The 27,543-nt window shown below is 41.5% G+C and overlaps 1 protein-coding gene across 9 annotated transcripts in view; it reads left to right on the top strand.

Moving 5' to 3' along the window:
- The window catches only part of Tiam1 (TIAM Rac1 associated GEF 1), a 384,121-nt gene that overhangs the window by 198,118 nt on the left and 158,460 nt on the right, over positions 1 to 27,543 (top strand). The window contains exon 1 of one of the 9 annotated variants that reach the window (XM_087213209.1): positions 6,381 to 6,405. The exons of the other annotated variants lie outside the window; for them this stretch is intronic. The gene's annotated coding sequence lies outside the window, so the exon portion shown is untranslated. Of the gene's footprint in view, positions 1 to 6,380; positions 6,406 to 27,543 lie in introns of those variants that run through there. 9 annotated transcript variants of the gene reach the window in all.

Below are 27,543 nucleotides of genomic sequence, written 5' to 3' on the forward strand. Positions count from 1 at the left end.
AAGACAGGGTCTCACTATGTAGTTCAGGCTGACCTTGAACTCACTGTGTAGTCCAGGCTGGCCTCAAAGTTGCAGCGATTGTCCTAACTCGGCCTCCTGAGTGCTGAAATTATAGGCAAATCAGAAGCCACCCTGAGATACCACTTCTTACCCACTAGAATGGTGATAATTAGTTTTTTTAAAAGTAGAAAATCACAAGTGTTGGCTACAACCTGGAGAAACTGGAACCCTTGTGCATTGCTAGTGGGGATGTAAAACAGTGCAGTCGCTGTGGAAAACAATTTGGTGGTTCCTCAGAATGTTACAGATGGAATTGCCTTATGACCCAGCAACTCTGCTCTCACACATACGTCCCGAAGAATTGAGAACAAGGACTTAAATACATACTTACACAACAGTTGGGCACTTTTTATTCCCATTGGTGGACGACCCAGGGCCTTTGCACTGAGCTACACCTCCAGCTCCCTTTTAAAAATTTTTTATTTTGAGGCACGGTCTTGTTGGGTCCCTAAGTTGTCCAGGCTGGGCTTGAACTTGAGATCCTCCTCCTTGGCCTCCCAGAGTGCTGGGATTCCAGGTGTGCACCACCACACCCAGCCCAGTTGAGTAGCTCCTGAACATGTGTTATCACTGCTTATCAAAACTTCCTGCCTATGGATGATTTACTTATGTTGCCACCCAAGCGTTCACCATATTGCATGTCAGAAATCCGAGCTCCGGAAATAAAGGGCTCGGCCACCTTTATGCTGTATGTGATGGTGCAGGCCCTTTTGTGATGCCCTGGGGACAGCAGATGTCGAGCTTCAGTCTGGGAGACCATCTTTGCGTGCAGGAACACAAAGGAAAAGGGCTGAACGAGAACCAGGCCAGATAAGATTTTATCCTTCTAGTAACATTGTTGAAATAAATGTTGAGAAGATTGATATACAGAGCTTTTATTTTTTATTCTCCCAGCCTCAGAGCCCGAAAGATTTATTCCCAAGTATTAAATCTGGTTGGATGTTCTGTGATAAAATTCCAGGTTTTGCAGATCACACCTTCAAATAGAAAATGTTAAGTAGGAAGCAGAACGTTGCTTTTGGGGTCTTGGAAACTTATGTTATCTCTTGGGTGAATACTAGTTGGTAAATTCTCTCAAACTCTATTAACAGGTCTGAATAACCATACTTGAGTATTTGTTATTTTGGAAATTCACTATGAATCATGCCATACAATATTCTTTTTGTGAAGACAGGAGAGCTATAGCCAAGTTCCTGTTTAATTTTACCCTGCAGCTTGCCCTTAGCCTGCATTTGGGCCGTTAGCCTACAGAAAAATAGCTGCTTCCTGAAATCCTCTGTTGAGCTGGGCCATTGGTTTCCAGGAACTTCCAGGCTTTGGTTTCCAGGAACTTCTTTGCTGGGTGGGGGCTGGCTGAGAAGATGAATATGTGGTAGAGTTGTTTGATCAAGTAGGCACATGTAGTGTGCCCTAAAATTAGCAAGGAACAGATGAGTTAAGCACAATATTTTAAGTGTTGTCAACCCACTTGAAATTGAGACTATGGAGAGAATGGAGCTTGTTGGAATCTGAGAAACTCTTTCCTGCTCAAGTTCTGGACCAGCTGAGAGAGATAAAGAAGGAAGCAGATGGAGGCCAAAAGATCAGCGTTATTACAGTGACTGTCAGAGTGGAGCTTGTGCCTCGGGGGCACAGCAGCAGGTTTCCTGGCCTCCCCGACTTGTAGAGGTGGAAGAACCTCCCAGTGCACCAGTGGACAGTGGACAGTGGAAGGCTTCCCCTACCAGAGCAGGATCTGAAACTCCCTCTTGCACAACCTAGAGCAGGCCAGACCTTGGGCTGCCTGGGGGTCTAGGTCTCCTGTGGCAGGTACAGGACCGGTGGGTCTCCCAACCCTCCTTCATCCAGGTCTCCTTTGTCCCTCTCCCCAGTGTCATCTAGGAGAGCCAGAGAGGTCAGGGAATTGTCTATGGCTGAGCAGCCTTCATGTAAGGGGCTCAGGAGACCTGGGGAACATGGCGCCCACATGCCACTGAGTTTAGTGGCCTCTTAGTTCACAGTCATAATTAATTTCAACATCTTTGATCTGCTAAAGATCAAACTACTCGATTTGTTTTCAGTGAGAGAGCTAGTCGGGTCAGGACGCAGGATGGGGAGAGAATGCCACATTTGTGTTCCTAGGGGACGTTCACATGGCATTGCCTGCCATTCTTGGTTTTGCCGTCATGGAATAGTCTCCTTTATGAAAAATGCTTGTGCCTTTTCACCTGAGGGCAGCTAGAGTTCGTAACTGTCTAAATCAATGTGAACCTTTCCTTGAAATATTTTCTCTATTAATTGGCATCCTGGAAGGATAAAGCAGTGTGATTTTTGTTTTGAAGTAGTCATCTTTCTAAGCATTTTGTCAGGTTTTTTTCTGTAGGAGGCAGGAAACAGGTAATAATCTTCAATTTTGTGGACTTCAGAACCATAGCACAATACTAGAATACTGAAAATATCAAAGGCCTTCTTGTTGAAATCCTGTCCTTTCCTTTCCAATTTAATACTGAGAATCTTAGTATAGTTCAAACAGGCACTCACTGTGTAGAAGAAGTGAATGAAGGTTATTTATGGTCTGCCATATCACCACTCTATTTGTTATACAATTTCATGGCCATACTAGTTGGGATGATCTCCTTTCGTGGCATGATAGTTTTATTTTCATGAAAGAGGAGCTTGGTTTTATTTTTTTTCCTGACTTTTTCAAACTTTTTGATTATTGGTACATTCTAGATATACATAATAATCACATTCATCATAGGGAATTTGTACCTGTACATGGTATATCTTGCTTCTTTTTTTCCCATTCCCCTTCCCTCTGTTCAACCCCTCTTCCCCTCCTTATTTACAAAAGCTTTGTTTCCATTTTTTTTGTTTTTATTTTTCCTCTTCTATTCTCATTTTTTCTTGTCCTTTCCTTCCTTTCCCCTCCCCTCTCCCTTGTTCCCCTTCTCATTCAAACATTTTCTCCCTGCTTCCCAATATGTATTATACGTTTTGGTCCTTATTTATACTTTCAGTTTCTCACACCGGAGAAACAATGCGATATTTAAATGTGTGTCCCGTTTATTTTGCTTAAGAGTATTGTCTCAAGATGCATCCATTTACCTAAAAATGTCTCAAGTTTATCTTTCTTCATGACAGAATAGTAATCCATTGTATAAAAGAACCACATCTTTTTATCCATTTGTTGGCTGATGGGCACTTGGGCTGTTTCCAAGAAGCTATTACAATCTGTGCTGCTATAAACATGGGTGTGCATATATCACTGTGGTAGGATGCTTTTAATTCTTTCAAGAAGTACCAAGAAGGGGAAGAGCTGTGTAAAATGGAACCTCTAGTTTTAGTTTTTTGAGGAATCTCCACAGTTGCACCAGTCTACACTCCCACCAGCAGTGAACAGGGGTTCCTTTTTTCCTACAGCCCTGCCAGGATTTGGTATTGATTGATTTCTTGATAATCACTATTCTTTCTGGAGTGAGATGGAATCTCAGCATTGTTTTAATTTGCATCTCTTAAATGATCAGTGATGTTAAACATTTTTTCATATGTTTATTTGCCATTTCTACTTCTTCATCTGAGAAGTGTCTATTCATTTCAGAAGCCCATTTTTGTGTTGGGTCTTTAAATTTGGGGGGGGTCTGAATTTTTTGAGTTCTTTATGTATTCTAGATATTAGTCCTTTGTCTGAGGAACAGCCATCCAAATTTTTTCCCCAAAATGTAGGTTGTATCTACACTCTGTTGGTGATTTCCTGTGCTGTGCAAAAGCTTTTTAATACATTGAGATCCCAGTTGTTGATTCTTTGTGATATTTTCTGTACAATCAGGGTTTTGTTTATAAAGTCCTTGCCTACACCAATGTCTTCAAGAGTTCTACCTAACCTATCTTCCATCAGATTTAGTGTTTCTGTTTTAATATTTAAATCTTTGATCCATTTCAATTTTAGTTTAGTACATGGTAAAAGATACAGGTCTAGGTTTAGTTTTTGGCATGTGGAAACGCAGTTTTTCCGGCATCATTTATTAAAGAGGCTATCTTTCTTCCAGTGAAAGCGTTTGGCTTCTTTATCAAAGATAAGGTGGCCTAGTGTGTTTGGAGTTGTTTCTGAATCTTCTAATCTGTTCCATGATCTGCGGTCTGTTTTTTTGCTAGTACCATGCTGTTTTTATCACTGTAGGTTTGTAGCAAGTTAAGAATTGGGATGCTCTCTGCCTTGTCTTTGTTGCCCAGAAATTCTTTTGCTATTCAAGGTCTCTACTAGTTCCAAATGAATTTTAGAATTGTTTTCTCTAATTCCATGAGATATGCTATTAGTATTTTGATCACGATTGCATTAAATCTGTATAACAATTTTGGAACTAAGACCATTTTCACTGTATCAGTTCTTCCTACCCAAGAACAAGGGATATTTTTCCATTTTCTGACATCCTCATAGATATCCTTTTTCAGAGTATTATAGTTTTCAATGTGAGGGTCTTTTACTTCCTTCATTAGATTCATTCCTGCTTGGTCATGGTGTATAATCTTTTTGATGATTTGCTGCATTCTGTTTACCAATATCTTATTGAGGATTTTTGCATCTATATTCATTACGGAGATTGGCCTGTATTTCCTTTTTTTTTTTTTAATTGGATTGCTCTCTGATTTTGGATCAGGGTAATGCTTGTTTCCAGGAATAAATTTGGGAGTATTACTTCCCTTTCAATTTCATTAAAGAATTTGAGGAGTTAGCAGCATTAGGTCTTTTCTAGATTTCTTATAGAATTTAGCAGTGAATTCATCAGGCAGAGCTTGGGTTTTTCTTTGTTGGTAGGTTTTTAATTATATCTTCAATTTCATTGACTGATATGGATTTATTTAGAGTTTTTATATCTTCTTGATTCAGCTTTGGTAATTCATATATATCTGGGAATCTGTCCATTTCTTCTGTGTTTTCCATCTTATTAGAATACAAGTTCTTGAAGTAGATATTAATGATCTTCTGGATTTCTGCAGGATCTGTTATGATTTTACCCTTTTCATTCCTAGTTGCATGGATTTGAATCTTTTTTTTCTTTCTTTGATAAGGTTGGCTAAGGTTTTGTCAATTTTATGTAATCTTTCAAAATATTTACTCTTTGATTCATTGATTCCTTGTATTATTTTTTGGTCTCCATTGCATTAATTTCTGACCTTATTTTTATTATTTCCTCCCTCATACAAGGCTTGGGCTTGACTTGTTCTTTTTCAAGAAGCTTGAAGTTCAACATTAGGTTGTTTATTTGAGCCTACTCTGTTTTCTCTGATATAGGAATTCACTGCTGTAAATTTCCCTCATTGGACTGCTTTCATTGCATCCCATAAGTTCTGGTATGTTGTATTGTCATTTTTGTGTAAATGTAGAAACTGTCTAATTTCTTCTTTAATTTCCTTTGTGACCCATTGATTGTTCAGGAAGTTGTTATTTAATTTCCATGTGTTTATGAACTTATTGTGATATCTTTTGCCGTTGATTTCCCATTTCATTGCACTGTGGTCTGATATGCATAGGATAATTTCAATTCCTTTGCATTTACTTAGGCATGTTCTGTGAGCTAGCATGTGGTCTGTTTTGGAGAATGACCCATGTGTAGCAGAGAAGAATGTATGTTCTGATGTTTTGGGGTAGAACACTTCGTAGACATCTACTAAGTCCATTTCTTCAAAAGTTTGGTTCAGTTCTGATATTTCTTTGTTGATTTTTTGGTCTAAGTTGATCTGTCTATTTGTGACAGTGGGTTATTGAGATCTCCCTTACAATTGTATTAGTACTTATTTGATTTTTATGTCTATTAATATTTATTTAATATAATTGGGTGCGCTGGTATTTGGTGCAGGCATATATTTATGATTGTCATCTCTTCCTCTTAGATTGTTCCCTTTATAAGTATTTAGTGACCTTCTTTGTCTCTCTTAATCAGTCTTGGCTTTAAATCCACTTTGTCTGCAAGTAGAATAGTGACCCCTGCTTTTTTCTTCCTATTGCATGGTGTATTGTTTTTCATCCTTTGACTTTCAGTTTATGAATTTTAAAAAATTAAATATGTTCCTTATATGTACCATTTTGTTGGCTCCTGCTTTTGATCTATTCTGCCACTCTGTTTCTTTTGATTGGTGAATTGAGACCATGAACATTGATGGTTATAACTGATATGTATTGCCTTATCCTTGTCATGTTATTTTCATGTTGTTGGCTCCCTTTTTTTCCTTCTCTGTGTAATTTCTTGCTTTGCCTGGTGGATTCATTCTGTTGGGGTTCATGAGGTTTTAATCTTTGTTATCTCTTTCTAGAATATCCTTCAGAACACTTTGGAGTGCTTGCTTGATGGTCATGAATTTCTTCAGGTATTCTTTTTCTTATTTAAAAAGTATCTTATTTCTCCATCAATTTTCAAAGATAATTTTGTGGGATGCATCAATCTGGGCTGGAGGTTGTTTTCTTGTAGGGCTTGAAATATTTTAGTCCAAGCTGTCCTTGACTTGGAGGTTTGTGTTGACAAGTCTGCTGTGATTCTGGTGGGCTTTCCTTTTTAGGTAATTTGTTTCTTTTCTCTAACAGCTTTTAATATTCTGTTTTTGTGTTAAATTTCTCTAATTTTGACTATTATATGATTTGGTGTAGGTTTTTTTTGGATCATGGCTGACTGGCAAACTGTTTTTTCCTGCTTTGGAAGTTTTCTGCCATTACTTCTATGAACAGGTTTTTTAATGCTGTTTGCACTGTCTCCTGCTTTTTCATTGGCTCTGATTTTATATTATTCTTTGCATCCTCTAGCAACTGTTGAATTGATTTTTCCTGGTCCCTTGCTATTTTAAAGAAATCTTTCTTTTCATGATTGCTAACTACAGTCATGCCTTCTATATATGATATTCTGTCCTCACATTGGCTCATTCTGTTATGTATAATTTCAATGGAATTTTTAGTCTGCTGGATATCTGCTTGAATTTGTTTCATAGATTACATTTCTTTCCTATGTTGGACGTTTATGGTTTCCATCATTTTCCTAAGCTCCTCTATTTTTTAAAATCTGTGTCTGCTGTAGAGTCACTAAGCATGTCTTTTATTCAGGTCACCATCTCTGTAGTTAATCTGAGAAATTATTTGATTTGATTTTATTTCTAGAATCTCATTCAGCTGTTACTTCTTCACAGAGTCCAGTTGGGTGGCTTTTGAATTGTTCCACCTTATTGCCCCTAGTGTTTGCTTTTTGTGAGCTGAGCTGGAAGTCTGGCATTACATCTTGTTTAAGTGTCTTCTCATTTTTCTTTTTTTTTAGTTTAATTGCTGGGTTGATGCTTGTAAATGGCATATGGCAGGTGGCTTTATTGCTAATATTGAGAACTCATAAGAAATGACTACTTCTCAGAAATGTCTTCCAAGTGTAGCCGGCTTTTGGGTTTTGAGTCTGTTGCAAGATCCTACCTCTTCAATTTATTGGAGATGAGAGGTTGATGCCTATTTGGTCTAGCTCCCAGTTCTTTGGCATTGGATTATAGTATTATTTATGACCATTATGTAATCTCAGTCTTGACATATCAGAAAAAACAACTTATTAGAACAATTATGTCACCTTGGGTAATATAGTAAAATTAGCAATAACAATAGCATCAAACACAGACTAGAATATGACAAACTGTGTTAACTATTGATTTGCCACCTTTAACTGTATGAACTCTATTTGTGATGATATAACAAAGCACAAAATGAATCAGAAAATTTTATACAGTAAATATGCCCTCAATATGATGATTTTACTCATAGCAGAGAAAATTTAAAAGGGATTGGGGGAGAAATAGAAAAATAGAAGAAGATATTAGGAGCAAGGCTAGAGGACAGAGGAAGATTACATGAAGTTTGAGAAGCTGGTGAAGAAGACAGGAGGGAAAGAGAAGAGGAAGAAAGAAAAAGAAGAACAGAACCACCACCACTACCACTACAACAACAAAACTAAAAACAATGTTCACACTCATATAAAAACAAAAATAAACAATCAAGAACAAAATGAAACGAAACAAAAGAAACAAGAAGAAAAAAAGTGTCCACTTCAGGGTGTGTCTGCTGTCACTGGTAGACAGTGTGGGCAGACAGAGCCAAGATCCATGTTGATTAATCCCAGCAAGACAGCTGTAGATTTATGGCAGGGTAGTGGATAATGCTAGCAAGCCTGTACCTTTAGTTCCACTGAAGTTCAGGTTGGTTTCTGCCTATGAGGCTGGAACTCGATTTGATTAGCCTACAACACTTCGTGTGCATCCTGCCAGTTTGAACTGGGCTCCCTGCTAACTAGAAATCAGTTCTGCCTCACCCTGACACTGGGAACCACTAGATGGAGCCAGCCCACAGCTGCTCTGAGTTCTGAGCTCAGTTGGCCCCTCTCCAAAATGGCTACTGGCCAATTGCCCTCTCCTCAGGCTGGGGGGTGGGTGGTAGTGTCTGAAACTGAATAACTCACCAGCCATTGCAGTCCACTTCATCCTTTGCTATGTTCCACTGGTCGTTTTTCCATGGAGGCCTCTGGGGTCACCAGTTGTGGAGTACCACTTCTGATTAGGCTCAAAGCCCCGGAAATATAGGAACACTTGAGTACACTTAAGGACACAACTCCAGTATCAGGGCCATGTGTATAATGGGCCACAGTTATATAAGAATGACAACATACTCGACCACACATATGCCACATGGCCCTGCAAGGTCACCCAGGTGTTTTGTCTCACCATGTCCCAGTAAGCTGATAACAAGTACTATAACTGCTGTAAACTAAAGAACTATTTTAGCTGTTTTTGCTAAAGGAATAAAGACAAGCAGCTCTGGCTCTCCTGCTTTGATGCTGCTCTTTGCTGATGATTGGCTCTGTGTTTTATTCTTTATTGGGAAATTAACTCACTCATGATGGACTAATGTTTGAACCCCTTTCCGGGTGCCACCAGGGAGGCTTGGCCTTGACACCAGTAGTCATCATGCCTCTGTGGGTTTGAGCCGCCCTTCCCATGCAGGGAGTCAGGGCTCATGGAGAAGGCACTGCTTGCCACCTCCTTCTTCTGCATTGAGGTCTCTCTCTTTGCTTTCCCTGTGGGCTTCACTTCTTGCTTCAGATCCTTGCTTGGTCCTGGGGACCCTCTTTCCTACTTCTTCTCTTCTTCACATTGGAAAACAAATCTCAGACAGGCTGTTTTTTTGCTGTTCACTCCGCCATCTTCCCAGAAGTCCTCAGGAACTTGATATTATAGCAAGGTTTGTTGTCTTGATGAGCTGCTGTACATAAAACACATAGCATAACTTGTCAATAAACATTAACCATCTTTCCTGGTAGTAATTGTTTACCATGCATGAATCGTGTTTTAGGTTCTTTCTAGAAATTCTCAGAATCTGTGAAGCTGTCCATTCTGGCTGAGGATAATCGCTCTAGAGCAGAACCTTATTTTAAAAACATCTTCTTCCTTTTTTTTAAAAAAAATAAAGTCCATTTAAGTCCTGAGTTTTTGTATAAATTATTTTGTCCCCACACATAAATGGCAGGAAAAGAACAATCTGTATTTCCTTTCTCTAGATTACGAAGCAACATTTTGTTCACCTCCGAATGTTGCAAATGGTGATTATTTAGAACCCAGATGGGAGTCTTCCCATAGATTCTGAATACCATTCAAACTCAGTTGCAAGGATCTGTAATTAAAGTAAATGTAGTGGGAAACAAAAACCATGCACACAAAGAGAGCTAATTTTCCTGGCATACCTTTCCTCTTAGAAGTACTTTCTGTAAGTATTGTGTGAACTTTAAGGAAAGGAACTGTTGATTTTCCAGGATTATCAAATATACTCAAAGCAAATGTCTACACCCAATAAATGTATTCAAATTCTTAGAAGAATTTAAGTTAGAGATTGCTCATTAAATACTACATGGGGCAAAACATTCCTTCTTGCACTGGGCAGGTGAGCAGCTGCTATAACTAAAGTGTCATGTATGCGTGGGATTGAGAAGATGCTGAATTGTGTTGCACAGGGCTGCCTAACCTCTGTTAAAAACTGTGCCTCTTGACAGTACTTCCTGTATCATGCCTGATCTCTTTCATTTCACTCTCTCTTTTTTTTTTGCAGTACCGGGGATCAAACTCAGGACCTTGCACTTGTGGGGCAGGCACACACTGCCACTGAGCTAAATCCCCAGCTCCTTGTTTCTCTTTTATAAAATAGCCTCGTATCCTTTTTTCCATTTCTTTCCCTTACCTTTTCTAGCTATGTAAACTTTCCCCTACGGAGGAATTGAAGTTGCTACTATCAGTCAGAATCCCTAAGGAAAGGATGAACTTGGGGGCAAGGGGACCTGTACTGGGCTTTCTACTCAGCTACTGCCAGGAAGTTGGCCCTGGCCTTCAGCTCTTTGAGCTTCGGTTTGCTCATTTGCAAAACAGTCGCATTATGACCCATGGATTCTGGGGACACTGTCCTATGATCTGTAGATTCAGTAAACACTTGCATACTTATAAAGCTCAAAGTTACTTTTCTTTAGAGTATATGTTTTCTAAGTACAGAATGAATTTATATTTTAAAAATTAACTATTTTTTTTTTTTTTGTTGTTGTTAGAGAAAGTATTTTGTGAACAAGGAGGATCTTTTTTGGGACTCCTGAAATCTCATTATTTCTGCCTTCCTATGATTTGCAAGGGCTCTGAGACTCCATGCTGTATAATACATGCTAATGATAGCAATTGTCCTTTATTATCATTTACATTGCAGGATGTTGTGCAACGATTACATTGCATTATTACATTATGTGCATAATTCTCACAGCTCACCCAGGAGGGGTGCAGGTATTATTAAAAAGCTCATTTACGGATGAAAAACTGAAGTTCAGAGAGATTAAGGAACTCGTTTAATTGTCTTTCTGGCCTCGGAGCTTAAACCCTCAGCTCTTGCCTGGTCCCTGTGCATCACAGGAAGATATAGAGACCGGAAACATCATGCCACAGGGCGGAGCTGGTTGTCCTTCACGTCCCCACCCCCTACCCCATCATGCACTGGGATAGATTCCAGTGTGGCAGAAGATGGAGATGTTTCACAGTTTTTGCTTAGACCCAGGTGCAAGATGGTCTTTAGGAATGTATTTGGCCAAGGGTGATGGTAAACTACCCCCTATTGCTATTTGAGCTGTATTCCCTGGAAGCCTTGCTGGCCACATTTGTAATGAGTTGATTCAAAGGTTTAAAGCTGATCTTTCACTGCATGAAAACTTAAATAGAAAGCAAGTTCTCAATCATGCAAATTGCTCCCAAAACACAGTTCCTTCCTCTTTTAGGTCTAACCCAGGGCCTCCTCCTCTCCTTTGGAGGATATAAATTTCCTTGAGTTAGCAGTTTTGGACAGTTTTCCTCTCGCTTTGTTGAGACAGAAAGTATTTCCCCCACAGTGGGGACATTGGATCAGGCAAGAGAATCTCCAGCTTTTCCTCCTTTGCGCTCGACCAGGCTCCGTGGTGGTTCGTTATTCACCTACTGTGAGAGAGTCCTGCCAGACCAAGGCAGGTGTTGCTGACTTGTGAAGACAAGTTGGCCCTGTGTTTCCTCTTCCAAAGAGTTGGACTGCAGCCCTTCGTCGGAGGATTGCATGCACTTGTCACGAGCACAACGTAAATACAGGAAAATGCACGTTATCCTTGGCTGTGGAAATAAACATTTGACATTGTGCCCTAAACTGCTCTTCGGTGATATTGTCAGTGCCATTCTCCTCTGAACATTCAGCGTCCTGTCATCTTTCCTTTATGGTCGGCAGCCACAGGAACAAGAATTCCTTTCTACTTTGTCTGCCCCGTCACTTTGTTGTCATGAAATTGGTGGCAGAAAGTGCAGCCACTAGGGGCTTCCGTGAGGGAGGAGTACCTTCTGATTGTGAAATGCAGCCGGCACTCTGGGTTTGCAAGAACTCAGTGTGTCCAGGGTTTAAATCTGTGAAATTAATTTAGCCTCCATGAGGGTAAATTTCCCCGACTTTGAAGCCTTTAGGGTACCTTTGTCACCATCTGGCAGATTCTCGAAGAATTTCATTAATCCAAGGCAGGATTTTGTCCAGGTGGGCTGGCTCCTTGTAACATCTAACCCGGATTTCAGTGACCTTGTGTTCTCAGAGGCCCTAATACTGCTCGGTCCTGGGCCAGGGCTGATTGGCAGTGGAAGGGGCCGGCGGGTTTTCTGTGCCTCTCCAGGGCCATGCAGGGACTCATGCTTCCTCCATTTCGTTGGCCTGAGCTCTCAGAATGCTCCCCTGGCTCTTCTGACGCTGGGATTGCAGGGAGTGGCTGGGTCTAGAAGGGGCCAGCATTCCCGGGGGCTACAGCCATTGGCTGGAACTCTGGCACCTGGCTCCCGTCACTGTTACTGGGTTGGCAACCACACACTTCCTCACTCCCATGTCAAGAAGGGATCAATCGACCGATTTTCTCTGTCACTGTCACAAAGATGGAAATTTTGGTTTTTTGATTTTCTAAAGAGCTGGGGACTTTTTTCTTTGCTCATTGATGTGTTAAAAACCCCCTCAGAGCCGCCGTATGAATGTCTGGCCATGAATGGTGGATTCTGGTTGCGATCGTGTTTCGTTTTTTTCACATGGTTCCTTGGAGAGATCTGTGCCAACCTCAGAGATCACCTGAAGTGTGCCTTTGTCCCTCACTTCGCTTGTGCTCTGCTGCTTCCCAGGGCGAGGCCACTCTTCATTAGCGGTTGTTTGAGAAGAAGCAGCCTGTGAGTTTTCAGCAGGTCAGTGGCCACAGTTCCTCCTTCCCACATGAAATTCCAACTGTGTGATTTTTTTTTTCTTGCTGAAACATTTTTTTCCCCCTATAAATTCAAAAGCTTTTCACCTTTGGAAGAATTTAAAACCTTTCCTATAGTACTGGTCATCTCCTATTGAATGTACGGAACATAAGTTGTTCTTTGTTGGGATTTTGTTTGCTTTCCACAGAATCAGCCATGGTGTTGGGTTGAGATTTGGTAGCATGGGGCCCTTTGAGGCTTAGGGCTGGGCTAGGGAGGCTCTGAGCTCACTGCATTTTTATTTCCTCTCCTCTCCCCGCCTCTCTCTTTTGGCTCTTCCCCTCCCTTCCCCTTCCTCATCCTCCTCTTCCTCCTCATCTCCCCCCAACCCCAGTAGGGGATGGAGCCAAGGCCTTCCTAAGACAGAATCTTGCCAAGTTGCCCAGGCGGGTCTCAGACTTGAGATCCCCCTGCCTCAGCCTCCAGGAGTGCTGGGATTGCTGGTATGTGCCACCACACCTGGCTTGCATTTGTTTTCTTACAGTTGCTTTGTTCTCTCCTGCCACTTTTTTTTTTTTTTTTTTTTTGAGACAGAGTCTCCCTATGTAGTTCAGATTGGCCTTAAGCTCACTATGTAACCCAGGCTGGCTTCGAACTTGTGGCAGTCTTCCTGCCTCTGCCTCCCGAGTGTCGGGCTTATAGGTACGTGTCAGCAAGCCCAGCTTCTCCTGCCACTGCGGCTGGGGCTTTTCATCCCTTAGTCTTCCTCCCATGGCACTGGCCCCTCCAACTCCTGGGTGAGCTGTCAAGCAGATCACCGACTTTGTTAAACTGAGAATCACTGGGCTGTCAGGGAGGCCACACAAGTGATTCTTCTCACTGATGAGATCCACTTCGCCTGGCATCTGTTGGCCCCTGGGGGTCAGCTCACCTGGCCCAGCTGCCTGCAGTTGTGGCGATCTCACCCTCAGTACACACTGCACCCTCTTCAAAGATCAGCCAAGCAAGATTAGTATAACCGGGGTCACCACACTGAGTAACCGCACACGCGCACTGAGCTCCTGCTGTGATCCTGGCTCTCCCTGGATATACCAGAGCCCTGAGCACTACTCCTGGAGCCTGAAGCACTTAGGATATAGTAAATAGAAACTAGTAAATATCTAAGGTAATCAATAATTCATTATATATAATTAAGATATAATATGTACCATAAATCAATAATTTAATGATGACATGTAGGTTAAATATTAAATACATGAAAAATGTAGGCACAGGGAGCATAGTAAAGCATTTAACCCTCTCAGGGATGAGGTGGGTGGTATTGTTTTCTGCCTTGTGCAAATAGGGAAACAGAGGCAGAAGTTGGATCAATGGCTGGCAGTTGTGCAGCCAGGGGGTGCCAGAGCATCCACTGTGTACCGTTGACTCTGAAGTGACTGGTGCTGAGTTCCCTGGCGTCCTTTTCTCCTGTTGGGCGCCCCCTAACATTGATCCCCTGCATTTTCCCAGAACACTGCATCTTCCTCCTACCCTCCTTCATCTTGCCTGGGCACCTCCCACACTGCCCTCCGCAGGGGCTTGTCCTGGAGGCACCTGTCCATGCCTCCCTTTGCTGGACCCCAGCCCTGAGGACAGTGCCAGGGCCTGGCACGGGACTTTGTTAAATGCTGGCGGAATTGGTCAGTCAGTATCAGATGGTCATGTCCATCCCCCACTTTCCAGATCTGAATCAATTCAGAACCTTTACTTTTCGCGGTCATTTTGACTTTGAGGAAGAGTCAGAAGTTTCACAGATCTGGTGAATAAGGTGGATGAGGACACACTATAATTTTTTTTTTTTTTGAGGTCTTTCCATGTAGCTCAGGTTGTCCTTGAACCCACTATGGAGCCCAGGCTGGCCTCTAACTCGTGGTGATCCTCCTGCCTCAGCCTCCCAAGTGCTGGCATTACAGGTGTGTACCACAGTGCCTAGCACACCATGACTTTTTCTTTTTTGGGTACCAGGGATGGAACTCAAGACCTTGTGCTTGCGAGGCAGGTGGCGGAACCACTGAGCTAAATCCCTGGTCTCCACACCATGATTTTTTAATGAGCCTACTTTTCTTTTTATCTAGTTTTTTTTTTTTTTTTTGGTACCAGGGATCGAACTCAGGTCCTTGTACTTGCACAGCAGGCAATGAAACCACTGAGCTAAATCCCCAGCCCTGAGCCTGCTTTTCTGAGGGATAGTACTTGGAAGCAGCATTCATCATATTTTTAATGACACCTTATACAGACACTCACAAAATAGGACTTCAGAACTGTGTCAGAAGGTTACAAGAGGAGTGAGATAAGTATGTTCGAAGAAGGAGGTACCTAGGGGAGGATTCATGGCAATGTATCTTCTACTGTACTCTTAAAAAAAAAATACACACCAAATTTTTGAATCAGCCCTTCAGTATTTTGTTCTATGGGGGTAAATAAGTCATAGACATTTTAAAGGAAGGCTTTAAAGAGAATTGATCTGTTTCTAAGTTGAAAAACAGCAAGACTAGTTGAGAATTTGTTTCCTGGTGTGGAAGGAGAACTCCAGGCCTCCAGGTGAATTCTTCTACAAATTATTAAAAGACTCGGGAGCAGTTCAGTCATGTTAAAACTCAAGTGTGGAAATGTCATGATCACATTTGATATGATTTGCAAGGAGGTAGAAGGGAGCTTTTTCAAGGACAGGTCTGGGTGAGAAAATGGATGAGCCCCAAACCCTTGCTAAAGGGCAGCTGTCAGGGGAGTCTGCAGGGATTATTTTTGATCATGATCTTGGAAAGAAGGAAGAGAACTGGGCACTGGATTTTCTTTTCATTGTTATGCTCATCTCTCCTTCTCTCCCTTTTTTCTTCTTTACCTGTCCCTGTCCAACCTGCTACCCCAGTGCTGAGAACCTCCTCTTTGACCAGCGGTGTGTAGAACCAAACGCTTGTCCACTGTCACTGAACATGGTACATAGTTTCTTCTACTTTACCACACTAAGAACAATCCACTAAAACTCTGTACTCTAAATTAATTTAAAAACTTTCTTATAGATAGGTTTTCTTTTAAATCAACACTTTAGTGATAATCCTAGTGCACATTTCCAGGGTACATCTTTGCTGAGAAAAATATTTGAAATTTTTACCATTTATTTTATAAGTCCCTCACACACATGCACGTGAACAGTTACCACAGGCCAGAGTGTTGGAAGATACTTATCTGAGATAGGCTTTAGGTAAATTTAGAAATGCAAAACATGTCAATGATGTAATATTCCAAACTGCTATCTGGACGTACTAGGACTGAAAACATTCTTTTTGTCCTCTTGAATTATAAGTCACCACATTCTAAAAATCACATCCAGCCTCTTATTTCAGTGTGTCATTCTTACATTTGGCACGTGGTATTTGCTTTTGCTGAATGGAATTGAACTAGACCCCCGGTTTTGGGGCTTGCGGGACTGATTTTTTCATGCACAACTTCTCCTGATGGCGTCCTAGAAATGCAAAAGTATTTGAAAACCTAGGCATGGAATCTAATCAGAGTGTCCTGATTTCTCTCTTCTCCCATCCCTTCCCCTCTGCTCTTCTTCCTTCCCCACCTCTCTCCTTTCCTGCTCTTCCCGTAGTGTTGGGGATTGAAACCTGGACATTGCACATACACTAAGCAAGTTGTCTACCTATGAGCTAAATCTCCACCCCAATCCTGATTCTTTTGATTTAAGCTTCCAAAATTAGATCACATTTTATTTCTATTTTATTATATTATTTCCTCCCCTTTTTTTCCTTTCTTCCAACTGTTTTTTTTTTTTTTTTTACATAGCTGGTATTTACCACTTCTTAAACCTCTGGTACTAAATAATACAAAGAACCATTATGTTATCTTGGTGTTTCTGAGAAAAGTGAGAAAAGGACTTTGTGTTGCTGTAGGAGTAAGTATATATCCGTGTGTGTATCTTCCTCGGCAAACTGGAAACTGCAGCTCTTGGTACCCTCGCCCCATGTTGGGCACCCTCTTGATTTGGGAAGGTGGGACCTGCAGAGTTATGTGCAGACTCACTGTCTCATTTGCTTTCTGCTTTTTTCCCTATAAGTCCTTTTTTAAGGACTAATTGCCTTTGTTTTTTTCTTTAACAACTATTAATCATTTTGATATTGAGCATTGTGAAAATAGTGCTGCTTTGTAATCCTGGAGGTTTAACTCTATAGAGTTATTTGAAATTGACTACTTGGTTTTTTTGTTGTTGTTGTTGGTACCGGGAATTGAACTCGGGATGTTGTGCTTGCAAGGCAGGCACCGGAACCACTGAGCTAAATCCCCGACCCTAAAATTGACTATTGATAGGATTGCAGAACAGGTTTTTCAGGAGACTTGATAATCTCAGGTAGATGTTGGATGGTGATGTTTGTATTAGCCTAATATTCCACCTCAGTAGCAGGGATAGGCAGCTGGCTATTTATTCTGTTTTGATTGACTTGCCCAGAATAGACTTCCTATCTGGGCTCCATTTTTACGCTTCATAGTTTCAACAATGTCCATGTTTAAATTATTCATCCATGTTCCACAGTTATGGGCTACCTAAGACATTTTTAAAAAGAACGAGAATTTGAAATCAGACTCTTTCTTATTGTACATATTTCAATTCTTCTCTGTTAATCTTTCCCCTATAAATTGAGTCCTACAGATGTAGACCAGGGGTATCCAGGCCTGGGTCCTTCCAGGATAACCCATGAAGACAAACGTGTCAGGGTGACAGAGTTGGTAACCCCATCTGCTCCCCAGCCCTAAGAACCAGATGCATAGTGTCTCATACATAACAGATGGTATAAGTATAATCATTCTCTAGATGAGCTCTGCTCTAAACTTCACCGTTCACATTCACCCATACTGTCATTGGGGTGGGGTGGGGGTTACCTACTGTGGATCTTAGTTCTGGTACTCTTTTTTTTCTGAGTTAACTTAGCAGAAAATCTCTTCTACTACTTGGCATGTGCTATCATGAGATTGCTGAGATTTGGTTTTTCTCTCTTCAAAGTATGACCTTTTAAATCTAAATATTATAGAATTAGTAAATGTAGTAAATCTATGCTTTATCTGTATTTAGTTAGTCTGATTTGCTGGGAGCCTTTCTGACAAGTTTTTGGAACTATAGAGGATGCATTGCCTTTTGCAAATTCTTTCCAAGATACTTATATTTTTGTCTCTCTTCATCTTTGTTCAACAATGGTTGCTTATATTTAGAAGTTGAACTATCACTGACTTTAATTTTGAGTAACAATGATCTTTTCAAAAACATGTAAAAAACTAGAGAATTGGTGCATTATTTTATAAGGCTAAGGTGTTGGCATTGTCACTTCTCGGGCTTGAAATTTATCATTGAAGAGGGAACCACAGCCCCTCCTGATTGTTATATGCCAGGTCTTTCCACTGCATGTGGGAGATTGTGTGTTTTGATTTTAATCAATAAGGGATAAAAATCTATGAATTCAGACACTAATTTCACAGAGCATTTTTCGTTCTTGTTTAGTTTTTAGAAGCTTCTAATTACAGCTCAGCAGCTTGTATATGATGATGACTAATCAATACCTGGATTTAAAGAAAGATCCCACTGTTTTTCTGCAGCTGCTGTGTACTGATCACCTCTGTGGCTCAGACTGTGGACTGTGGTTTCCAACAGGTTGTCCCCCTTACTCTTACTCCCTGTGTACCAAGAAGGGAGACAGGCTGGGTGCTGTGAAGTGACTTTCTGCTGTCATCTGGCTATCACCGATTCTGTGTGGCTTCTGGGTCAGGTTCATTCTCAGAGGAGTAACTGGTGACTCCCTGGGCTTCACGGCTCAGGCAGTGCACTCGGGCTTGAGCCCGCGCTTGCCTGGGAACAGCCCCAATTTTGAGATTTTGACGCATGCAAGCTGTGGGATGTCTTTCACAATCGCTCAAGACTTCATTATCTGTTTCAGATTTCATTTTGAGATTAATAATTAACCCTTAAGGGCTTTTCCCATTGTGTCAAGTTCAAACAGAAAGCAGATGACATACTCCCATTATAAAATAAGCATATGTAAGAAACACCACAGGCCCCAACAAGAAGGGACAGTTGATAGGTTTTGTGTTTGCTCACTCGGTCTCAGAACTGCCCTGTGGGGAGAGCATGGGGGTGTGGATCTTCAGCCCAGCTTTCTACCTGAAAACCCCTGCGGTGTTTGCTTTCATCTCGAAATGCACACAGGGGAGATGTATTCCAGATCGAGTCTCAGAAAGAGACATCAAAGTCTTTTCAAGAATTAAATATACATATCCCATGACAAATTAATTTTGAACAATTTGTTGCTTTGTCCCAAAGATTTTGACATGCACTGTGTTAAAAAAACAAAGCAAAACGAAACAAGAAACCCATAATTAGAAATTTTGCTTCATGGTTGCTGATTGGTTCCTTTTAATGAATGGTAGAGCACTTGCCCCGCATGTGCTAAGGCCTTGGATTCAATACTCAGCACTGCAAGAATTTCTTTTAAAAAAGTTATTTTAATTAGTGGGAAGAAACTGCTAATGAGGTTCATTAAACTCCAAATCTAAGTGTTGTTGCTGTATCAAATCACCCGTAAAACCTGTATTGTTGGCATTGCTCCTCATTCCTCCGATGATGTATTTATTTAATGCCAAGTGATATATATTTTTTTCTTTGACTTGACCTTGCGAAAGAGGATTTGGAATGGGAGATCTATACCATTATGCTTAAATAATTTTTTGAGTGTGCTGAAGTACACATACCAGCTCTGACTTTGTCATCTCTGGTTCTCTCACACACATGACACCACACACACACACACACACACACACACACACACACACACACACACAGGGTGAGTAAGCAGCATAGGAGCCAAGGATGATGTCTGTCAACTTCGTCACTGTCTTCCTTGTGGTCTATGTGGTTCTTTTATGGTTGATGAAAGAAGATAGAAAATTGGAGAGGGAAGAATATCAGATGAGGGAGGGCAGTGCTGGTGATGATATTGATACTTGTAACTGCCAATTAACCAAACACTTTGATTACTCGATGACTGCAGGTAGATGGAATCTGTGGTGATGGAAATGAGCACATTTTATGAATGTCGTTTCCCACATTAGTAACCCATGGAACACCAACGTTTCCATTGTTAGTTGATGTTCCACAAAGGAAGCCTTTATGATTAAGAGAGCTTGGGAAACTGAGTTAAACAAAGTGAAATCCATTTCTTGACTTCTGGAGCTGGAATTCCCAACTTTGACCATGTGCAAAGTATTTCTTGGAGCTTCTGTGAACATTTCCAAATTTCTAAAGAATGTATAAACTACTGCAAGAGAATGTGGAGTAGTGAAAAGAGCCCAACAAATTTGCAAGAAGTGGATCTAGGTTCTGAGGATGACCAGGCCACTCCCCCATCTCTCTGCCAGTAGACACATCATTTACACAGGAACGACACAACGGTGATGCAGCAACCCTGGCTCAGCGTTGCTGTGATGATTGAATGATCTAATGTGTATAGAAACAATTTTCCAATTATCCAGTGTTAGCTATTGTTACACTGTAATTTTTCTTACTGCAGGGCAATATACACAACACAATTTGCCATATTAGCTAGTTTTAGGTGTTCAGTCAGAGGCGTTAAGCAGATTCACATTATTAAGCAACCATCACATCACTGCCATCGATCTCCAAACCTTTCTCTTCCCAAACTGAAAGTTTTTTCCCATTAAACAACAGTTCCCCTCTCTGCCACCCATCATCAGCCATCGTCCCACTGCCTGTCTCGATTGAGTTTGTTATTTTGTTTCCCGTTTATTGCATTTAACATAATGCTTGCTTACTTGCTTTTTCTTTCTTTCTCCCTTCCTTTCCCTCCCCTCCCCTCCCCTCCCCTCCCCTCCCCTCCCCTCCCCTCCCCTCCCCTCCCCTCCCCTCCCCCCCTCCCCTCCCCTCCCCTCCCCTTCCCTTCCCTTCCCTTCATACTGGGAATTGAACCCAGTGCCTTCATACTGTGCTCCATCCCTAGAACTTTTTATATTTTATTTTGGGACAGTGTCTCACTAAGTTGCCCATGTTCAGTTGGAACTTGCAGTCCCCCCTGCTGCAGCCTCCCAGAATGCTGAGAATACAGGGATGTGCCACCACCCCTGCCTTACTTTCTAATTTTACATGATGTGAGATTTTAATAGAATTCTATTATTTTCTTAATCCGCTTGCCCCTGGCTCCATTCTTTTAACACAGTGCAGTGTTGGACGGACATGCATATCCCTAGTGTTCCTCTAGCACGATCCACAGTCCTGGAGTCAGCACCAGGAGGTTAGTGTTGGGGGAACTGATAGGCTATGCCTTTGCAAAGCGGTGGTTAGGGATCTGGTTCAGTCTCAGATTGGAACTAGAAAGAACCAGACTCCCTGACAAGTGGACACATTTTCTTTCTTGAAATAGAAGAGACAGGCATGAGTTTTAACAGGTACAAATTGATAAATCATCTCACAGAAGATTTATACAGAGGCAGGATTTTTAAAAGAAAACTTCCTACTTTATCATTTTGCCTATCTTAAAATGGTAGCTCTTGCTAGAGGGTTCTTTGGGAGAAACCCTTTGTAGCTTTAGGATGAAGATCATCCATTACAAATTTAGATAGCTGAAAATTTGAATAAACCCTTTAAATGTATTTTTCAAATGAGTATTCATTCTCCTCTATACCCTGCTTTTATGCTAAAATGATTTCAAATGCCTATTATCAATCCACATAATTAAAAATGCTTTCTTTTCCAAGAATTTTTATAGTATTTTATTTTTTGTTACGAGGGATTGAACTCGGGACCTTGAGCTTGCGAGGCAGGTGGCAGAACCACTGAGCTAAATCCCTGGCAATACAGTATTTTAAGTATAGATTAAAGAGGACATCAAGATGATCATCATATTCTTTTTCCTGAGAAATCATAAAACCCAGGTTAAAAAGTTACAGTCAAATTAAACTATGATGTTACTGTTTATGGTATTCTTAAAAGAGAAAAAAAAATTTTTGTGTGTACCTTTGCCCTGCTTTGGTCAGTTGTGTAATTACAGGGAGTATTAGCTGTATCAACATACTCTGGGCATAAGAAGTTCATTAAACTGCACTCTCCCCTCTTACAAAGCAAGCACTCTGAGTTTATTGGGCTTCCGGTCACACTTTTTTGGGGCTTGTGACATTCCCCTCTCCCTGCCCTTCCAAATCAAGATTCTCAAAGTAAGGATGCCTGTGGTACTTAGCATCCCATGTGGAACCCTGAGTCGTGCTGTCCACAGAGCAGGCACTCACCATGTGTGGAGACCGAGTTGGATGGACCCAAATTGAGAATGAGGTCTGGAAGCAATGATGGAAGGGATTGTTTTAGGTGGAAAGTGATGTCAGGGTCTTATTTACCTTTATGAGAAACCAAGCCAAGCTGGATGGTACAGTACAGATGGCAGGCTTGTTCCTGTGAGTGTGAGGACAGAGCAAGAGAAACAGATCAAAACAGGAGGCTCAGGAGCTGGCACTCTGGTGCCAACATTAGTTCAGTCCCCATTTCCCCATGCTGGTGGGAGCGAAGCAGCAGCAGAAGCAGAAGGCTGGTGTTATTTTGATCACCAAGCTCTATTTAGTGAATACACTTGATTAATCCCCTCCTTCTTATGGATGCTATTTTGAATGGAAAATCACATTGGAAAAATAAATCCCTACATTGATTGTGTGCACAATACGTTCCCTCTTTTACATACCAATCTGGAGCATCCCTTAAAGACCCGCATGGTAAAGGCTTAGTCCTCAGCCCCTGTTGCTATTGGGAGGTTGTGGAACCTTTAAGAAGTGGAGCCTAGTGGGAGGTTTTCTGATTGACTTGGGCATCCCTTTCAAGGAGATACTGGGACCTTCAGCTTTTTCTTCTTCCCCTCATTTCTGCTTCCTGCATATGAAATGCGAGGAGTTTTGGTCCACTGTGAGCGCATTCTGTGCTGTACAGATCCAAAAGCAACAGGAACAACCAATCAAGGACTGCAACCCCTAGAACTGTGACCCTTTTCAAAACAAATCTTTCCTCTTTAGAAACTGATTGTCTCAGGTGTTTCTCATACTAACAGAAAGCCGACTAACACAACGCCATACCCAAAGCTCCCTTTTCTGTGAAATGAATATTTTTAAAGCACTTACTAGGTGCTGCATTTTATTGAGAAAGAATTTGAAGGCGTAGAGAAATTAAATGATTTGCACCAAGACCACATGGTATCCTAGCACTCAAAAAGGAATACCAATTCCCTACTCACTGTGTGTGTTCTTTGATTTGGCCTTTGAAACTCAACCTCCCTACCTCCCTGCCCCATACAGAAGCAGCATTAGAAAGGACTGCTAAGCCTAGACTCAGCCCATTTTCTTTCTAGGTGGGTATTTCCAGAAAGGGGTATACTTAGGTCTCAGAGGGGCTGAGTACCTCCTGAGCATTCTCGGGACTGGCTTGGTTTAAATGTGGATGTGTCAGTTCTAACTAGCTGGGAGGAAATGCTTTCCCAGCATGATGCATTAGTCATGAGCAGGGTGTAGGAGGGTGCTGAACAATCATTCCGACCCTCCTCCCCACTGCCTGGCTTTCAAGCTGAACTTGAAGCCCAGCTGCATTGGAATTGGGGACTTGCTGGGACACCCCCACCCCGATCCCGCTGTGTGCTTGAAGTCTTGGATTGGAGGTAGGAGAGTGGTGATTTCAAGGCTAGAGCAGAAATATCACCAACAGGGAAGCTATGTACCCTGGGCCTCCATGGTTTATGTGTGTGTGTCATAAGCAGGGTTAGGAGAAGAGTTAAAGAACTAGAAGCTGAGGTAGAAATGACTGCTTTGTCTATACGTGTCTGTGTTTTCCAAAGTACAAATACATTTTCACATTGTTTTCCATGTTGAAGTAATAAAGTCCTAGCTCTTGATGATCCTGGCCAGAAGAGTTGGAAGCTTGGATAGATGCAATTGTTTAGCAATATATGAGAGGGTTTTTTTTTTTTGGTACTGGGGATCGAACTTGGGTCTTTGTGCTTCCGCAGCAGGCGGTGAAACCACTGAGCTAAATGCCTGGCCCTGTTTAGCAATATATGACAAATATGGTATCAGGAAAGCCACAGCCCTCTCCTGGGTGATGTCTTTGTGCCCCAGAGCCTGTGGCTCCCTGGAACACCTCAAGTGGCTCTTCCTTGGAAGTGCAAATCAAGTGGATCTGTGGGCCAGTAGAGAGTCCACACTGGATAGTCCACTGTAAGCTTCCTGTGGGGAAATGAATTTTACTCTTTCTTCCTTTGGCCAATAATGATGGTATTACTTAGGTACTGGAGAAAAAATTTGTTGGAGAGGGTGATGGTTCATTTTATCTGTAAACTTGTCCAGTTGTTTAGCCAATTACAGTAGTATCTCCCATCCGTGGGTTGATAATATAGGAAGATACGTGTCATTGGACACTATAAGTTGTGTAATAAGTAAGTAATAAGCTGTGGTCCATTCCCGCATGGAACTTATGCTCCTGCCAGAGATCAAGGTATCAAGACACATATTCAAATGATTGATAACTGTGGGGATTCAGAGGAGAAAAAAATAATTCTTGACAAATCAGAGCGTTGCAAAGTTTTCCAATTAAACATCCCAACATAAAAAGAGAATGAATTTCTAAACACTCCATATACCATTTTATTGGAGGGGGCAAGGTGGGTATTTCATCTTTAAATATTATGCAGATTTAAAATATTGTTCCAGTACCAGTGCACCCCACCTTTCCTGCTCTCTCTAACTCTCTGGATAAGTTTTTGAGTAACCCTTCAGAAAGATGCTCCTTTATTCCTATAGGTCTCACCTCCAGTGTGCATGCTGGGGGTGTTTGTACCTTCGTTCAAGGGTTTCCAAGCCCCAGGCCATGGATTGGTACTAGGCTGTGGCTGTTTAGGAACTGGGGCACACAGTAAGAAGTGTGGGGGAGGGCAGGGGATTTAGCTCAGTGGTTCCTCTACCTGCCTGGAAAGCCCAAGGTCCCACGTTTGATCCCTGGTACCAAAAAAAAAAGAAAAAAGTGTGAGGTAGCAAGTGAAGCTTTATCTGTATTTACTGCTGCTCTCCATCACTCGAAGTAGCGTGGGAGTGCTGGCTCCTGTCAGTCCAGTAGCAGCTTTAGATTCTCATAGGAGCGGGAGCCCTACTGTGAACTGCGCATGCAAGGGATCTCGGTTGTGAGCTCCTTTGAATCATCCTAAAACCACCCCACCAATCTACACTCCCCATCCCTGGGGAAATTGTCTTTCCTGAAATCAATCCTAGGTGTCAAAATGGCCAGGGACCACTGCCTTAGTCAGTGGAACGGGGATTAGAGTGGTGGCATTTTGGAAGGCTATTAAGTGCAACTTGTATGTTCATTAGTTCAGATGGCAGTGGGTGGATCGGGCAGAAGAGGGGAATACTATTGATGGGGATTAAAGCAAGGAGACCTGGATTAACATAGGGATAGAAGGGATGGGTGGGATAGTTATAGAAGACACTTCAGGTACTTTGCAGGAGAGAGGAAAGAAAGAAATGCATACTCATGAACCCTGACTATATACAGTACCAAGAAACCGAGACTTCACGTCCATTGTCTTACTTAAGCTCCAACAGGAACCTGTAGGCAGGTTTCCTATTTTGCAGATGGAGAGCAAGGTGTGTGTCTGGCTGGAGGTCACAGATTCATTCAATGACCCACTACCACTAGGGCTGTCTGAAGCCAAAGTCTATTTTGTGTTTATAAATCACTTCATCTTCTGGGGCAGAATCAGAATCATGAGTGGAGGGTTTTTGACCCTAAATGGGAAGTCAGAACTATCAATGGGTAGCCCCATGGAGTTGTCCACCAGGAGTTTGGAAGGAGGAATTTGTACTGAAGACTGAGATTTAGGTAGATGAGAGTCTGGGCGGAACTAGATAAGTGTGTGGTAGAGAAAAAGGCTGTACAATGGAAGGCTGTGGGCAGAACCTATAGTTGGGGTGAGAGCATTATCTGAGGAAAAGCACAGAAGCTAAGAGAAGGGAGTATTTTTTGGAAGGGGTACAAATCAGTAGGATCAGATGCCAACGGGAGGCCATGGCCATTTGAACCTAACGAGAATGCTTCCATCTGGGTTGGAAGCTGGCCAGAGACAAAATTTTTTTCTGGAAGTTAAAACACTCTACTCTCCCTAGTTTATGAAGATCAATAGTTTTAACAAAAATTTTTTCTTTGAAAATGCCTTTTTTAAAATGTTTTTTTTTCATTGCTTGTTATTGTTAGTCTTCCTTTTTCCAGACCATATATTGGAAATCTCTTAGCTACTTTTCCTGTGTCTAAGATTAGTCACACTATAAAATGTAGTTATGGTTGGAAACTTATTTTCTACTTACTGCATGTTGCCAATCATGGATTATGTGGTGGGTAAGGATGAGTCCTTTGTCTATTTTCTTTTTCTGCATGTGGCCTTGTTTTATTAACTACTGGAGAAAGTATATTTATTACTATCTGTGCTGCAAAAACACAATTTAATGGTCCCTAGTGAGAGCTGAGGCTAGCAACAGAGGATTTCAGAGCAGCCTGAGCTTTTCAGCACGTGCTTCCTGAAAGGCAGTGTTGCCTGCCGGAAATTCAAGGAGATGGGAGCCCTTCTGTTGCTTCATAATAAGGATGAAATAGAGCTTAAAAAAACAGACCATGTAGACGAGGAACTGAGAATTTTTCATAAAAAACAAACAAAAAATACAAACCAGTATGAGCAACTGATTTGGTGACAGTTTTTACCACCATGACCCGTTATTTTGCTCCTGGAGTGGTCTTCGTGGTGAGCAAACCCGACTTGAGTTTTTCATACCCTCCTTCTCTTACTTTTTCTTAGTTATCAGATCAGTCCTCTGTTTCCTAGAGCAGTGGTTTTCCTGGTTGGATTCATGTGTGAGATGATTTAAATTGAAGGCATGTGAAGAGAATTTCAGAATTTACCTTTCTTTTGTTCCTTTTTCATTTAAAGTTCCGCAGACTTCTACTTGGTTCAGATAAATTATGTTCTTGAACATACACAGAAATCTGAAATGTGCATAATTTATTGGAACAGTAGTTGATATGTGTAATTTACTAATTAAACCAAGAAGCAACTATACTGTCTAGGGTGAGCATGATAAGGAGTGTTTTATTAATGAATTTGTGCATAAAGCCCTTTGCATAATAGCACCCTGGACAGGAGTGTACCTGCTAATTCTTATGAGGCAAGCCTGGTATCTGTTTTACTTGGTTTGTGTGTGGTCCCATAGATATTACTTGGCAGGGAATGTCAAGCTTTTTAAGCCAGTTGATGTCATACAAGAAACAGATTTAGCTTTGTGATTTTATGTATTGGTTTTTCTGCAGTGGGACTTTGATGTATCACTGTTTCAAACATTCTAGCGACTCCCCAGGAACTGCCTTCGTGGTGAAAGAGACTGATGATCCTCCAAGACTTCAGGAATGAGCATTTGTGTTCCATTTGGTGGGCCCCCCCGCCCCCCCGACCAGCCGCTTAAAAAAAATTCAGCTTGCAACTACCTCATGTGCCTTTTATTCGCTCGCTCCCAATTTGTAATTTGGCTGGGGTGAATGTTAGTCATTCTTCAGTCAAAAAGATCTTGCGCCAGATTTTAAAGTGAGACTTGGTTGCCCTTTGTGTTTTTCTTTTCTGGGGTTCAACTTGGTGGTAC

This window comes from Heterocephalus glaber, unplaced genomic scaffold, assembly GCF_053883595.1.
Source record: "Heterocephalus glaber isolate CG9 unplaced genomic scaffold, H.glaber_assembly_v1.0 deba00000122, whole genome shotgun sequence".
Lineage (NCBI taxonomy): Eukaryota > Metazoa > Chordata > Mammalia > Rodentia > Bathyergidae > Heterocephalus > Heterocephalus glaber.